This window comes from Equus caballus, chromosome 1, assembly GCF_041296265.1.
Source record: "Equus caballus isolate H_3958 breed thoroughbred chromosome 1, TB-T2T, whole genome shotgun sequence".
Classification (NCBI taxonomy): domain Eukaryota; kingdom Metazoa; phylum Chordata; class Mammalia; order Perissodactyla; family Equidae; genus Equus; species Equus caballus.
This window is the reverse complement of record NC_091684.1, coordinates 35,849,916-35,864,110: the sequence shown is the minus strand read 5'-3', so window position 1 is coordinate 35,864,110 and position 14,195 is coordinate 35,849,916. Positions and strand designations below refer to the sequence as shown.

The 14,195-nt window shown below is 43.3% G+C and overlaps 1 protein-coding gene across 9 annotated transcripts in view; it reads left to right on the top strand.

The window, feature by feature from the left end:
* The window catches only part of PLCE1 (phospholipase C epsilon 1), a 298,532-nt gene that overhangs the window by 119,375 nt on the left and 164,962 nt on the right, over positions 1-14,195 (top strand). The gene's annotated exons all lie outside the window — the stretch shown is intronic.

Genomic DNA, 14,195 nt, shown 5'->3' with positions numbered 1-14,195 from the left:
TTTACCAAAACACTGTCGCCTGTTTCTGTCAACAAAAGACTTCTTTGTTTTGATAGCCAAGAAAAACCGTAAGCTCAGTAGAGACAACAGAACAGGCTTTTTCAATGACAAAATGTTAAGAGCCTAAAATGTCTTATTTTTGGAATGTAAATTAGAAACTTTTTTTTTTAATATGACTGTATCCTGCAGTTTTGATCAACTTTAGGAGGTTTTTTTTAATGATATTCATTGAGTTCTTTGGAATACAGCTCACAGTGACCATATCTTTCTTATGTGACTACAGAGAGGGTATCTGAGATGGAAGGTGATAACTTTCCCACACTCCTGAGCCCTCTGCACATGTTGTCTTTGACCTTCAATCTCTTCACATGATTCTAGCCCTGAACGTATGTTCTCATACACACATGTAGCTGAGAGCCTCTGTAACGGGACAGAAGTTCTCTTTCTTGGGATAGACAGTCCCTGAATCTTCTCCTTGAACTTGAGTGCAATTCTAATACCATAACCTGTTTATTTTTTGTAATCCCCAATATTTTGGAAGTTTCTTGAAGGCTTACCTTTCCACTGCCATCTTCCAAAGGTAGAGAGGAAGGTAATGTTTCCTTCAGAACCTTCCCGTCTCTTTCTGGCTCTATACCTTCAAGTAGACAGGAAAAGTCCTAAATTGCTGCCCACCCTGTGGGATGCCTTTTTCATTGTTACACTGTGGGTGTGAATGAAGTCGATGGTCTTTTTGCTATTCCAAGCTGGTAGGTAATGTTGGGCAGTTTGTCTCTTCCTGTTGGTTTTTGTTAATAACAAGAAACCATCAAGTTATAAGAAATCTTAGAAGTGATCATCTCTATCCCACTGATGCCTAAGAGCCAAGACTGGGTCTTGTTTGATGTTGCATCCTCAGTATTTAGCATGATACCCCTAGTAGGGCAATGGGTGTCCCCAGATGTAGGAGATATAACCTTCCAGCTGTAAACTATTTTTTTTTTTTTTTTTTTTTTTTTTTGGTACTGAAGGTACTTCCATGGTAGTTAGCTTAGAAAATATTTGAGAAAGGAAATAGTTCTGGGCTGAATTGCATCCATTGGTAAGGACCCAGAAGGATGCTGCTTTTCTCCCCAGACTCATTGCTCACTCTCTTAGCTTCAACCATAGGGAGCCACTTTGCACATGCTGTTCCCTCTGTTTACAACATTTTCCTCTGTCTTATCTTACTTTGCCCTCACCTTTGCCCGGCTAACTCTTGTTGTCTTTAGGTTGTGTCTGGATGTTACCTCTTCTGTGTTCCTGAAGCAGTTTGTGCTCACACCATTGCAGAATTGCATGCTCTAATAGAACTGCCCATTTTCTGGCCTACCTCCCCAGATACTTGATAACTTTCTTGAGACAAAAACTGTTTTATTCATCATTTTGTCTCCAGATTCTGGCACACTGTTTGGCACAAAGTAGACATTCAGTAAATATTTATTGAGTGAATGAATGATTGGAGTCCAAAGAAGGAAGGCATTTGTATTCTTACATTCCTTCTCCTTCAGAAATTAAAGTGTGGCCAGAGACTTTGTCCATGTCTGCCCTGGACAGCAGTCCAAGCTTCTCAGAGGATTCCCCTGGGTTTGCACCCTTGTCTGGGGCCTGGCTGTTGCTTAGGCCCTCTCAGAGGCTCCTCTTCTCTGGATGTAGGCTCCAGGATTTCCCCATCAGGCTGGGCTATACTGCTGTTCTATACTCTTCCTCAACAATCCATCCTGTCCAGGCCCCTGATGCCTTTTCCCTTCTAGAGGTGGAAATTCCTTTCCCAGGCTCTGTGTCCTCCTGGCCTGTCTGAGCTCATTGACCACTCTGGCTCCTGGAAACCTGGTGGTCTCTGTTCACCCATCACTACCTGTTCCATTTGCTTTGCCTGAAGCGTGTTCACTAACTGCTTGTTAAGCTTTATTCTACCCTTGGATGAAACCTGAGAGTCTGTGCTGCTTGTTCTAAACAGCTCTCAAGTCTTACTGGTAGCATGAGGCTCTGAAGCGGGTACTCCTGCCTGCAGCCAGCTCAATTAGCCAGGCCAGAAGCTAACTTACATTGGGCCCTATTTCTGAGGGTGGGTCCAGTGTTGGCTCAACTACTAAGTTCCTGTTCCTTGGGGTTTGGGGGAGGACTGTCCCTAGCTCCTCTCTAGTGACCATTTACTTGGCTCTCACCAGAGGAGAGACTTTCAAGAATTTAAAGCACTGAAGTATTCCAGTAGAAGAAACACAGTGCATTCAGTAAGGACAAACAACTATCCGCTAAGGATTAGAGGAGGGTCTCTGCTTACAGACCCTCCTAGTCAACACTCCTCACCTATTCCTAGCCTCTTCCTTTGCCCCTGGAACTGAAGCTCAAAGGATCCAGATCAAAAGGAGGTGAAAAGAAATGAGTGGAGGAGAGAGATGGGCAGTGGGAATAAAAGGAAGACAAAGAGAGAGTGAGGAAGATAGAAAGATCAGGACAGAGCAAGAAGAAATGAGACGAGAGTAAAAAGAAAGCAAAATGGGGGATATCAAAGTGGGAGGAAAAAAAATTGAGTGAAGAAACCATAGAGACCCAAGGAAAGTTGGAGAAAACATCTCCAGGAGCAACCTAGAAAGCAAGAAGAGAGCAGAGAAGTGAGAGAGGAAGAGACCTTGGGCGAGAGAGGAAGAGACCTTGGGTGAGAGAGAGGATTCATGCTATAACTTCCGTATTAATCAAGAGGATTAGTAAGCTCCCATTTATTAAATGCCACATATGTCCCAACCACTGTACTAAGTGCTTGCCTTTGTGGGTGCACTAGCCCAAAATTGAATTCAGAGTGTGGCTGTTTGCAGAGCTGTGGACCAGAAAACACGCAGACGTCTCTGCGTGAGTTCTTATTGCAGGAGGCTGGACAAACTTACTCCTGAGCGTAGGAGACGCTCCACAGCCTTGGGAACAACAGCGAATAACTAGGTGGGGTGGGGGGTGATGGCTTTTGAGGGTGGGAAGTTGTCTCAGCTTCTGCAGGAAAGCGGGCATGGCCTTGGAGCCCTACAGATTCAGGCACTGATACTGTTATGACCACTTGGATGCTCAAGGGCTGCGTAGCTGGAGACAAAGAACTCACAGCTATCTTATCTCATTTAACCCTGGTTTATAACAACCCTGTGATAATCTCCATTAAAAAAACACAAGTTTTTTTGTGGGCAGAGCAATATCTTCCAGGAGGTCAGCCTCAGGCAGTCTTCAGGCAAGGAGTAGAGGAAGGAAATGTAGTGTTAGTTGTTGCAGAAGTGATGACCCAGGCGGGAAGGGGCCTCTGGGTGCCATGAAGACAGACAGCAACACTGATCCCTTCTAGCTGGGCAGAGGGCTGGAGGTTAAAAGCTGGGATGAGGTGAGTAGGAATTCAGTTGGAGCACAGGAAGCAAACAACATGGCCCTCTAGGTTGGCCTTGGTCCCCTCCACCTGTTGTGGACACACAGCAGCCTGGAGCCACAGGACTTCATGAACTTTCTGTCCCTCACAGCTTCACATGCGCACAGCTTAGCAAGAACGCTGCCCTTGAGCCTCTGAGCCAGGGCATCACGGTCTATGCGATTTGTGAAAGTTTGTTTTTGTCTTGCAGGGGCTTTGTCCCCATGTGATTCATTAACTGACCCGTTACTCCTTAGAGCTGCGGGGAGCCTGGTAGTTCAGGCCATTAAATCCCTTCTGTCCGCCTAATTCACAGCCCAGCATCACAAGCCTCACAACATAATCCATTTGTCCTGATTTGATTTTTTCTTTTCAAGAGGGCTCCTTGGCAGCCAGGTTTTCTCATTACAATATGATTCATCTGTATGGTAATTCCCAGTAGAATGAGTATCTCAGACATGATTCATCTTTGGAAATATTAAGCTGGAAGCATCATTTCAGAAAGCCTGTTACATTCACAGCCACAGGGAATTTCTGCAAGAGATGCCCCTTCATTCAGCCAGCATTTGTCGAGTTTGCCCTGTGCTGAACTCTGAGCTAGGGGTTTTGGGAAATAGAGAGATCATAGGACTTCCCCTCTCACCTTAGGAGCCCCCATTCTAGAAGGAAGATGACATGGTTGTGAGTGTTTGTGGAGTAGATGATGTGAGAAGTGCAGTCAGAGGTGAAAGGTAATGTGTTCTCCTTCAAGTCTCAGGTAGCGGTTCTCGAACTTTAGCAGGAGTCAAGATCACCTAGGGGGCTTGTTACAACATAGATTTCTGGGCCCCAGCCCCAGAGTCCCTGATTCAGTAAATCTGGGGTGGGGCCCAAGAATTTGCATTTCTAACAAGTTCCCAGGTGGTGCTGCTGCTGCTGGTCTGGAGACCACGCTTTAAGGACCTGGCTCTAAGCCTTCAGTTATTGCTCCATTGCCTGCTCTCTCCATTGCCTGCAGCATGCTAAGCAGTGTGCTCTGTGCTGGAGACAAAATGTCAAATAAGACATGGCCCCTGCCCCTCTGGGAACTCACAGCCTGGAAGAAGGGGTGTAAACAGTGGCTTCCATATTTTGTACAAAGTGCCGCTGTAGAGTTTTGCATGGGGGCAGTTGGAACACAGAAAAGAAGATGTTCATTTCTTGTTGGAGTCCAGGGAAGGCTGCGTGGAGGAGGCAAAATTTGAATGCAAGGGTGAAATGTGGAATGAAAGAAGTTATGTGGAAGGGCGTTTCCAGATGTTAAGTTCCCGGATTATGAAAGGTCCTCAGACATCCTCTCACACTCCTTAGATGTTTCCTGTAGTAATAAAGGTTTGACTTCCTGTAGAAGCTGGTGGCATCGCTCTGGTTAATTGGCCTGGCCTCAGCAAAGCCTTTATTTTTGGCTCTCTGGGGCTCTGTTTGGTCAGCGTCTCGTGCATGGTCTGAATATTCTCAGTAGAATGGAATTCTCTGCACAAGCACTTGAATGGAATGTGGAATCGAGAGCAGAGGAAGCAACAGCCTGCTACCAAAATCCTATTCCCCATCCCTGGCACTCAGGTCTCCAAGCTGCCTCAGCTACCACCCCCTACAACAGCCTCACTGTTTTTGTTGACTCTTTAGGAAATTTGGTAGTTCTTATATCATTGCATTTTGTTTAGGCACACACACCCATCAGAAATCAAACTTCCATCATCTTCAGCCTTCTAGAACACTGCTTCTAGATTCCAGAAGTTAGGAAAAGGGCCCATGAGACCAGTAAAAGGGGTTTCCAAACCACAGCTCTTACACTTGATTCCATGAGGGAGATTCTGCATTGTTACCCAGGCTGTTAACTCTCAGTTAACACATAGTTCAAATAAATGTGATTATTTGTTTTTCTAGCTCAGGCTACTTTAAGGATCCCATTCTAGGGAGGATAAGGGTGCTCTTAAAAGTAGATATATAGGGGCCAGCCATGTGGCCGAGTGGTTAAGTTCGCGCTCTCTGCTTTGGCAGCCCAGGGTTTCCCCGGTTCGGATCCTGGGCGTGGGCATGACACCACTCATCAGACCATGTTGAGGCGGCGTCCCACATGCCACAACTGGAAGGACCCACAACTAAAATATACAACTATGTACTGGGGGGATTCGGGGAGAAAAAGCACACACACACACAAAAGATTTTAAAAAATAATATTAAAAAAAAGAGTAGATATATGTCACTAGTGAGAAAAGTGAAGGAGAATACTGGGAATAGAGAGTGAAATATGAGATTCTAACTATACATCATCTTAGAGAATAATGATGATTGAAATTAAGGTGAATTAATGTCCTCTATCTGCTATTTAAGAAGGCTAGGAAGTATAGGTCATCAAACAGTAACATTGTTGGAGATAATGTTGGCTGACCGCTTCATGTTAAAGATGAGAAAACTAGGGGGCCAGCCCAGTGGTACAGTGGTTAAGTTTGCATGTTCCTCTTCGGTGGCCCTGGGTTAGCTGGTTAGGATCCCAGGTGCGAACCTATGCACCGATTAACAAGCCATGCTGTGGCAGGTGTCCCACATATAAAGTAGAGGAAGATGGGCACAGATGTTAGTGCAGGGCCAATCTTCCTCAGCTAAAAAAGAGGAGGATTGGTGGCAGATGTTAGCTCAGGGCTAATCTTCCTCAAAAAAAAAAAGATAAGAAAACTGGGAGGGAGGGGTAGGTTTCAGACACAGGGCAGATTTTGTCCTTATAAAAATAAATCATCATTCTCAAGCATCTGTCATTGTCTCTGTAACTACAACTCCACAGTTGTTGAAGTAAATTAAATTGAGAGCTAATATATGAATCCATATCCTGTTTTTTTAAGCCCTATGATCCTTACAAATCATCGTTTTCCTGAAAGGTCAGGATGGAGAATAGATCTGATTAAGCATTCTCAACTCTAAGCCAATTGGCAAATGAAAATGAAATAATGCTAAACTATTGGTAAATTTCAGGACAGGCCATGTTTGGCTAGTAGCAGTTAGAGCCTCATTTGGCTACGGCTATTCTGAATACTTTGTAAAGACTTGATGCCATTTCATGTGATTTCTCTATCTGATTCTCAGCAAATGCTGGTGAGAATACAATGTCACCTGTAGTTCAGATGAATCCTATAAATTCTTGACCAAAAAATTGGAGGATTCTAGCCAAGTTCTTGGCAAAGATATAGAATAGAGACGTTAATTCAATCAAGAACTATTTGTTGAGAAGCTGTAATGCCAGACACTTCTAGACACTAGAGATACGCAATGAAAAAAGAAATTAAGTCTTCATGAAGCTGACGTTCTAGTGGGAGGAGACAGACCATAAACAAAGAGAGATGGAAGGATCATTACTACAATTACCCGCTTTCTAAAAGTGGTTTCTTTGGTGACTGTAGTATAGAATTCCCTACTTCCATTTGGTGGTTAGCAGCACTGGCCTAGAGATGGTGAGTCCTGATGCTAAGTCCTAGCTGTGTGCACGTTAGCTCCTTATTTTTAAGTGGTGGTAATAGTAGGACCTCTTCCTAGAGCTGTTCTGAAGTTTCGGTGAAATCATGTCTCAGTGCTCAGTGCCTACTTCGTTTTAAGCACTCAATAAATGTTGCAGTGATTGCAAGTATTAAGAGCCAGTGGACACCTAAGTAACAAGCCTCCTTCTTGTTCAAAGATTTCAGACGATGTGCCATCAAATCTTGGAACATCATAATTTCCCGTAACCCTGATCCCAGAAAGACGGCTTTTGAAACAGAGCAAGGAAAAAATTGATGCCTCTTGACAAGTACCCTCTTTGATCCCAGTACAAGCCAAGTTAAGACAAAGCCCGTTCTGGCTGTATAGAGGCGGAAGCTTTCCTCCTGGGTGAGAGCTGTGCACATGCTGTGTCTGGCTGCTTCATGTTTTTCGGTGCACTGAAGTCTTTGGCTTTGCCTCCATATGAATTACTCCAGGTCTCTTCAGCCTTGGATGTTTGTTTTATTTTGTTTTGGGTCTGAACTCCATGTCTCAGGGCTGGTTTCTACAAGGCATCCCTCTTTCTTGAGTCACAAGAAACTGCAAATGTTTTCTTAAGTGTTGTCTAAGCACTGTTTGCTTTTCTGCAAGTAACTTCATAATATCAAGGTTATTCTGCTCAAATGCAGCATTTGCCATAATGGGAGTAGCGTAATTCCATGGGGAGGATCCTCTCACAGTTCCCAGTGGTTGTTAAACATAGGAGCCATAAGGGGCACTGTTGGCAACACTAATCTATAGCTCTCTATATAAATCTTAAATCTCTAAGAATTATGACCAAATGTAGAAAGCTTGACTCCTTTCCTTTCCTCATTCCCAAGAACTTCAACAAGTCCTGTGGAATCTATATCCAAAATATATCTTGACTATATAGAACAGTCTGCAATTTTTTTTTTAAAGATGGGCCCTCAGGCTGGCCCGGTGGCACACTGGTTAAGTTCGCACATTTTCCTTTGGCCACCCAGGGTTTGCTGGTTTGGATACCCAGTGCGGACATGGCACTGCTTGGCAAGCCATGCTGTGGTAGGCATCCCACATATAAAGTAGAGGAAGATGGACGTGGATGTTAGCTCAGGGCCAGTCTTCCTCAGCAAAAAGAGGAGGATTGGCAGCAGTTAGCTCAGGGCTAATCTTCCTAAAAAAAAAAAAAAACAAAGATTGGCCCTGAGCTAACATCTGTTGCCAATCTTTATGTTTTTTTTTTCTTCTTCTCTCCACAGCCCCCCAGTACATAGTTGTATATTCTAGTTGTAGGTCCTTTTAGTTCTGCTATGTGGGATACCGCCTCAGTGTGGCTTGATGAGCAGTGCTAGGTCCGTGCCCAGGATCTGAACCTGTGAAACCCTGGGCTGCTGAAGCAGAGTGCATGAACTTACCATTTGGCCATGGTCCGGCCCCTGCAAATTTTTTTTTTTTTTTAAGGAGATTAGCCCTGAGCTAACATCTGCCGCCAATCCTCCTCTTTTTGCTGAGGAAGACTGGCCCTGAGCTAACATCCATGCCCATCTCCCTCTATTTTATATGTGGGATGCCTGCCACAGCGTGACTTGCCAAGGGGTATGTAGGTCTGCACCCGGGATCCGAACTGGCGAACCCTGGGCCACTGAAGCAGAACATGCGAACTTAACCACTGCGCTACCAGGCCGGCCCGCCTGTAATTTTTAATTAACTTATTTGGTCCACTTATTTATTGTCTGCCTTCCCCACTAAAGTGAAGCTCTTCTTGCACACTATTGGATCCCCAGCAATTGGCCTTAACACAACATGTATGCTTAATGAATATAAATCAATTGTTGAATGAATGAGCGGATACATACCTGTTTAGCAAGCTTAGACGCCATGTTGTAACATGTTTATTTTATCTCAAAAAAGATATTGACCCTTACAGGGCAATAGTCTGTCTAGTTTTCAGCATGTTCTATTACCACATTAATCAAGTGAGATAGAGGTTATATAATTTTTTCACCTAGTGAAACTATAAATCCCCATATAAAGGAAACATATTTGACCATTCATTAGTCATAAGTTGGCTATTTTCAAAAGTAATTTAGGGGGCCAGCGCCATGGCCAAGTGGTTAAGTTCACGCGCTTGGCTTCGGTAGCCCAGGCTTTCGCCCGTTTGGATCCAGGGCGCGGACATGGCATCTCTCATTAGGCCATGCTGAGGTGGCGTCCCACATGCCACAACTAGAAGGACCCACAATTAAAATATACAACTATGTACTGGGGGGATTTGGGGAGAAAAAGCAGAAAAAAAAAAGAAGATTGACAACAGTTGTTAGCTCAGGTACCAATCTTTAAAAAAAAAAAGTAATTTAGGATGACCATGAAAGGAATTATCATGAATAAAAACAATAACAATAGCCATGTAAACATCATTGAACCCTCTTGCCAAATAATGATGTTTTCTTGAATCCCACTGTTTGGGCTTTGGGTGTGACCGTGTTTAGCGCAATGGATCGAGCTGAACCACAGGGTTGGACAAACCCAGATTTTAATCCGGGCTCAGCATCTTACTAGCTGTGTAAAATTGACTGTATTTCTCCACCTCTCTAGCTTACTGTCCCCATCTGCAAATTGCATCAACCTCACAGGGTTAGTATGTGGATTCAAATCTCATGCAAGTAAATACTTATCATTGTGCCCAACACTTCATCATTGTGTCAGTTAACTTTTGCTTTGTAACAAAGCACTCCCAAAACTTAGTGACATTTCACAACAATTATTTATTTAGCTCCTGTTTCTGTGAATTGGCTGGGCGGTGCTCCTAGTCTGGATCAACTCATCTTTGCTGGGCTTTCTCATCTATTTGTGATGGCAGTTGGACGGGCCATTGGATGACCTAGGATCTAGGATGGGCTCACCACGTGTCTGATTGTTGGCAGGCTATCAGCCAAGGTGACAGGAGTGACTGGGCCATGGTCTCTCTCCTCCAGCAAACTAGCTCTGGGTTCGCCACATGGTAGTTGTTGCAGATCTCCCAAAAGCAGCAAGGGAGAGCAAGCTCCAACATACAAGTATTTTTCAAGATTTTGTTTGCGTCACATTTGCTAAATTCCCATTGGTTAAGCAAATCACAAGGCTGGCCCAGAATCTGGGAAGGAAATAACATGTGGCCATTTTTGTAGTCTACCACAGTCATCGTTGTCACCATCATTGTAAAAAACAATGTTTGTTGAGTGTTTACTAAGTGGTAGGTGCTGTTCTATTCATATAACATTTATCAAAGCTTGTCTTTCTTACCACAACCCTATGAGGCAGATACTGTTATATCTCCATATTTGGAGAAAAGAAAACCGAGGCACAGAATGGCAAAGCAACTTATCCAAGGTCACATAGCTGGGAAGCCAGGCAGCTAGGGTTCAAACCAACACTCCAAAACCACACTCATAATAACCATTCTATACTCTCTCCTCTTCCCATTCTGTATATGTGGGATTTTACATGATTGCTTTCTTTTTAAGTGGATGATCTAACAAGATGTTATGGCCTGATGTTAACATGTTCCCTGAGCACTGCCATATCTTCCACTGCTTCATTCACCTTTTAGCATTTTTCCAAGAAGTACGTTGAATTCAGCTCATCTGGTATTAGTATGACTAGCATGTGTTAGTCCAGAACTTAAAAGAAGCTGTTGATCTCTTTCTGGTTCTTTGTGGATGGGCTGTTAGCAATGGTAATGGCAGCTCAGAACTTTATTCTTAGAGCTATTCAGCTCTTATTTCTTCAAACAAATTTGAGGACTTGGAAATGAGTAGCTGATAGCAATGCTAAATGATTACCTAATATATACATAACATTTTTATACATTGAGAGCAGAGACCATGGCTTTCTCTCTGTATCCTCGGCAACTAGCACAAGGAAGAGCACACAAAGGGCACATTGGAGGAGCTCAGTACATGTTTATTGTGTGTATCTGCAGCCATGTCCATATCCCACTAAGGCAAGGCTCACAAGCACACATACTGATGGTGACCAGATTGGCCAGGTGTGATCACTAGAGAGTGGTGGGAACTGGTACCAGCTGGAGAACTTGTGCCCCATCCAACAGGGGGAAGGTCTAGCCGTTTGACACCACATGGGAATGTTCAGTGGTGCCAGATTGTTCCATTTCTCAGAAGATGCTATAATATCAGACGTGTATGTAAACTTTCCTGATTTCAAGAAAAACACTGTGTGTCACATGAAGCAGGTCTTTTGAGTAAATCTGGCCCGTAGCTAGCGCATTTGTGACCCCCTACGTTAGGTACTCCTTGGCACCTCTATATTGCATTACAACTGTCCTGAAGGCCTGAGGAGGAATGGGAGGCACAGAATAAGGCAGAGATGGGGCAGTGAGATGATAAGAGAGGAAGGACCCCCCAGAAAGATGGGTGATTGTCTGTTTCAGAGATTTCACAAAGGTCAAGGAAATGAGAATAAGAAAAGGCCATTTGATTAGAGCAAATTATTTCATACAACATTGCGTTCACAGGCTGTGTTCTTAAAAAAATAAAATAAAATCCATGATCAAATAACATGAGAAATACTCAAACACTCAGTTAATCAAAATAAAATGGATTTCTTTACTCTGACCTGTTTAATTGTCTTTAATATTCTAACACGCAATGTAAATCTTCAGAAGAAGAAATATGCACTGAGTTTTTCAAACTTCCATGATCAAGATGTCCCTGTTTCATGTAATCCCTCTAGATCTAATGATTTGAGGAAAACACTTTGGGAAAGCTGGATAAGGGACTGGATGAGACATTAGGAAGCTCTGAAGGCATGATGTGGAAACTGGAATGCATAAGATAATGAGTGAGGGCATAATGAGCCAATGGAGCAGCTTGGCAAGTAAAGAAAGTAGGTCAACCCATTAGTACCTAAGAATTGTCAGCATCTTGATTTTTGTAAAATAAAACGTTTTTAGCATCATTCCTCAGCTAAAAACAAACAAAAAAACAGAAAAAGTGAAGGGTTCCCCACCTCTGATGGATTAAACCTCTTTGCTTGACATTCAAGCCTCTCCTTTATCAGGCCAACTGACCTTTCTAATTTCCCATTTATGCTCTACACTCACTCTCTGCTCTAAATACCCTGCTCTGCTCACTGTCCTTAGGATGAGTTCACTGTTTTCCAACTCCTTCACCCATGCTTACCATGTGCCTCCCCAAGCTGCTCCAAGTGGAGCTGTGCCTCTTTTCCAAGTCTCAGATCTTCCTTTCCTCTGAAGCCTTCCTTGGCCATCAAACCTCTCAATGGGTTCTTTTCTCTGAACATCTAGAGCATTTACTTCTGAAGGATTCATTTGAGATTCAGTGTGTTGGAGATTGCTTGTATGACTTGGAGCTGAGAGAAGAAATGCATGTTCTGAGCTCTACAGCTCTCTATCCTGTTTGCCTTCACAATAGACCCAAATAAGGTTAGGATGATATTGTCCAGCAGCATGTAAGAGCAGGTGAATTTCATAGACTATGCTCTGTTGTTCTACAGCCACTTGCTTTTTCTTGAGGATAGAAGAGTTCGTTCTCTTCTTTCTCAATAGTAATAGGTGCCATTTCTAGACACTAGGCTGATCACCTTACATGTATTATCTTGGTGAATCCCACAACATCCCTAAGAATAGGTGTTATTATCTGCATTTTACAGAAGAGGAAGCTGTCTCAAAACATTCAAGTCAGCTTGCTCATGCTCTTGCTCATGAGCAGCTCTCTAGCTGGTCAACGTAGAGCCAGGTATACAGCTCTACACACCTGACCTCAAAATCTGGGCTCTTTCTGTCCCAGCACACCATCTCCTGGCCACATTGGCCACCAGAAATTTAATGACAGAGAATTAAAGCTAAGAATTCACACTCTGCCTTCAAGTGGCAAGTATATAACAGTAGGCAAAGGAAGGGAGAATAGAAATCTAGTTATGGTCAGTGCACTTTGAATATCAGGGGGGTTTGGGGTACATTCTAGGATCTCCTAAGGACCTAGCACCATTCACTAGGGGTCCTTTTGAGTGCTCGTGGGCCCTGGTTAAGGTGGGATTTGGAGTGTGCAGCGTCATGGAGCAGCCTGCATGGCCTGGAGGGCATGCAGGGGTCTTCTTTTCCCTAGACACTTAGTGATGTCACCAGAGGGGGTGACCTCTATTTGCACCCTATTGTGAGCTCTTTGCTTATCTGTCTTTCTCCCTTACTAGATTGTGAACTCTTTGAGGGGAGAAGCTATCTTATTTACCCAGGCCTGACCCATGACTGGTACAGATCTTCCTTGACTTACAAGGGGATTATGCCCTGATAAAGCCATGATAAATTGAAAATATTGAAGTCAAAAATGCATTTAATACACCTAAACTACCGAAACAAATATCATAGTTTACCCTAGCCTACCTTTAACATGCTCAGAACACTTAAAATTAGCCTACAATTGGGCAAAATCATCTAACACAAAACCTATTTTACAATAAAATATTGAATATCTCATGTAATTTATTGGAGACTGTACTGAGAGTGACAAACAGAATGGTTATATGGGTACAGAATAGTGGCAGGTATATCAGCTGTTTACTTTCGTGATCACATGGCTGACTGGGAGCCGCGGCTCACTGCTGAGAATCAGGAGAGAGTGTTGTACTGCATATTGCTAGCCTGGGAAAAGATCAGAATTCAAAGTACAGTTTCTACTGAATGCATATTGCTTTTGCACCATCATAGTCAAAAAATCGTAAGTCAAACCATCATAAGTCGGGGACTGTCTAAACACATAATAACTATTTGTTGATTTGATAAATGAATCACAAGTCAACCGAGGCAAGGTGCTCAAGGTGGCATGATGGAGACAACACAATGTTATTCCACCATTAAAAAGCTAGATTAACTCACCCCAAGTCACCCATTAACTTCCCTGTTGTTTATACACTACCCAGAAGTCTCTGACTTCCCAGAGACCTTGACAGAATCCCAACCTCTCTGCAATAATGTCAAACCTCATAATTTTCAAGCTTCATCTTCTAAATTAGATTGTGAAATCCTGCAGCACAAGAGGTGTGTGTGTTACTCTTTATGCATGCCCCACATCTTTCAACACTGTGCCTCACACAGAGCCAGATCTATATAAATGCATGTTGAGTGATTGCATTGCAATGGACTGGAATTATGATTGGGAACCTGTCCTAATAGTCCAGTCTTCTTGAGATAATTCTTGGTGAATTCAGGTGATAAGGGAAGAGAAAATCAGGATAGTGACAGAGACAGAGCAGGAAGAGTGGGCAGGATCTGTCTACTCATTGGATGAGA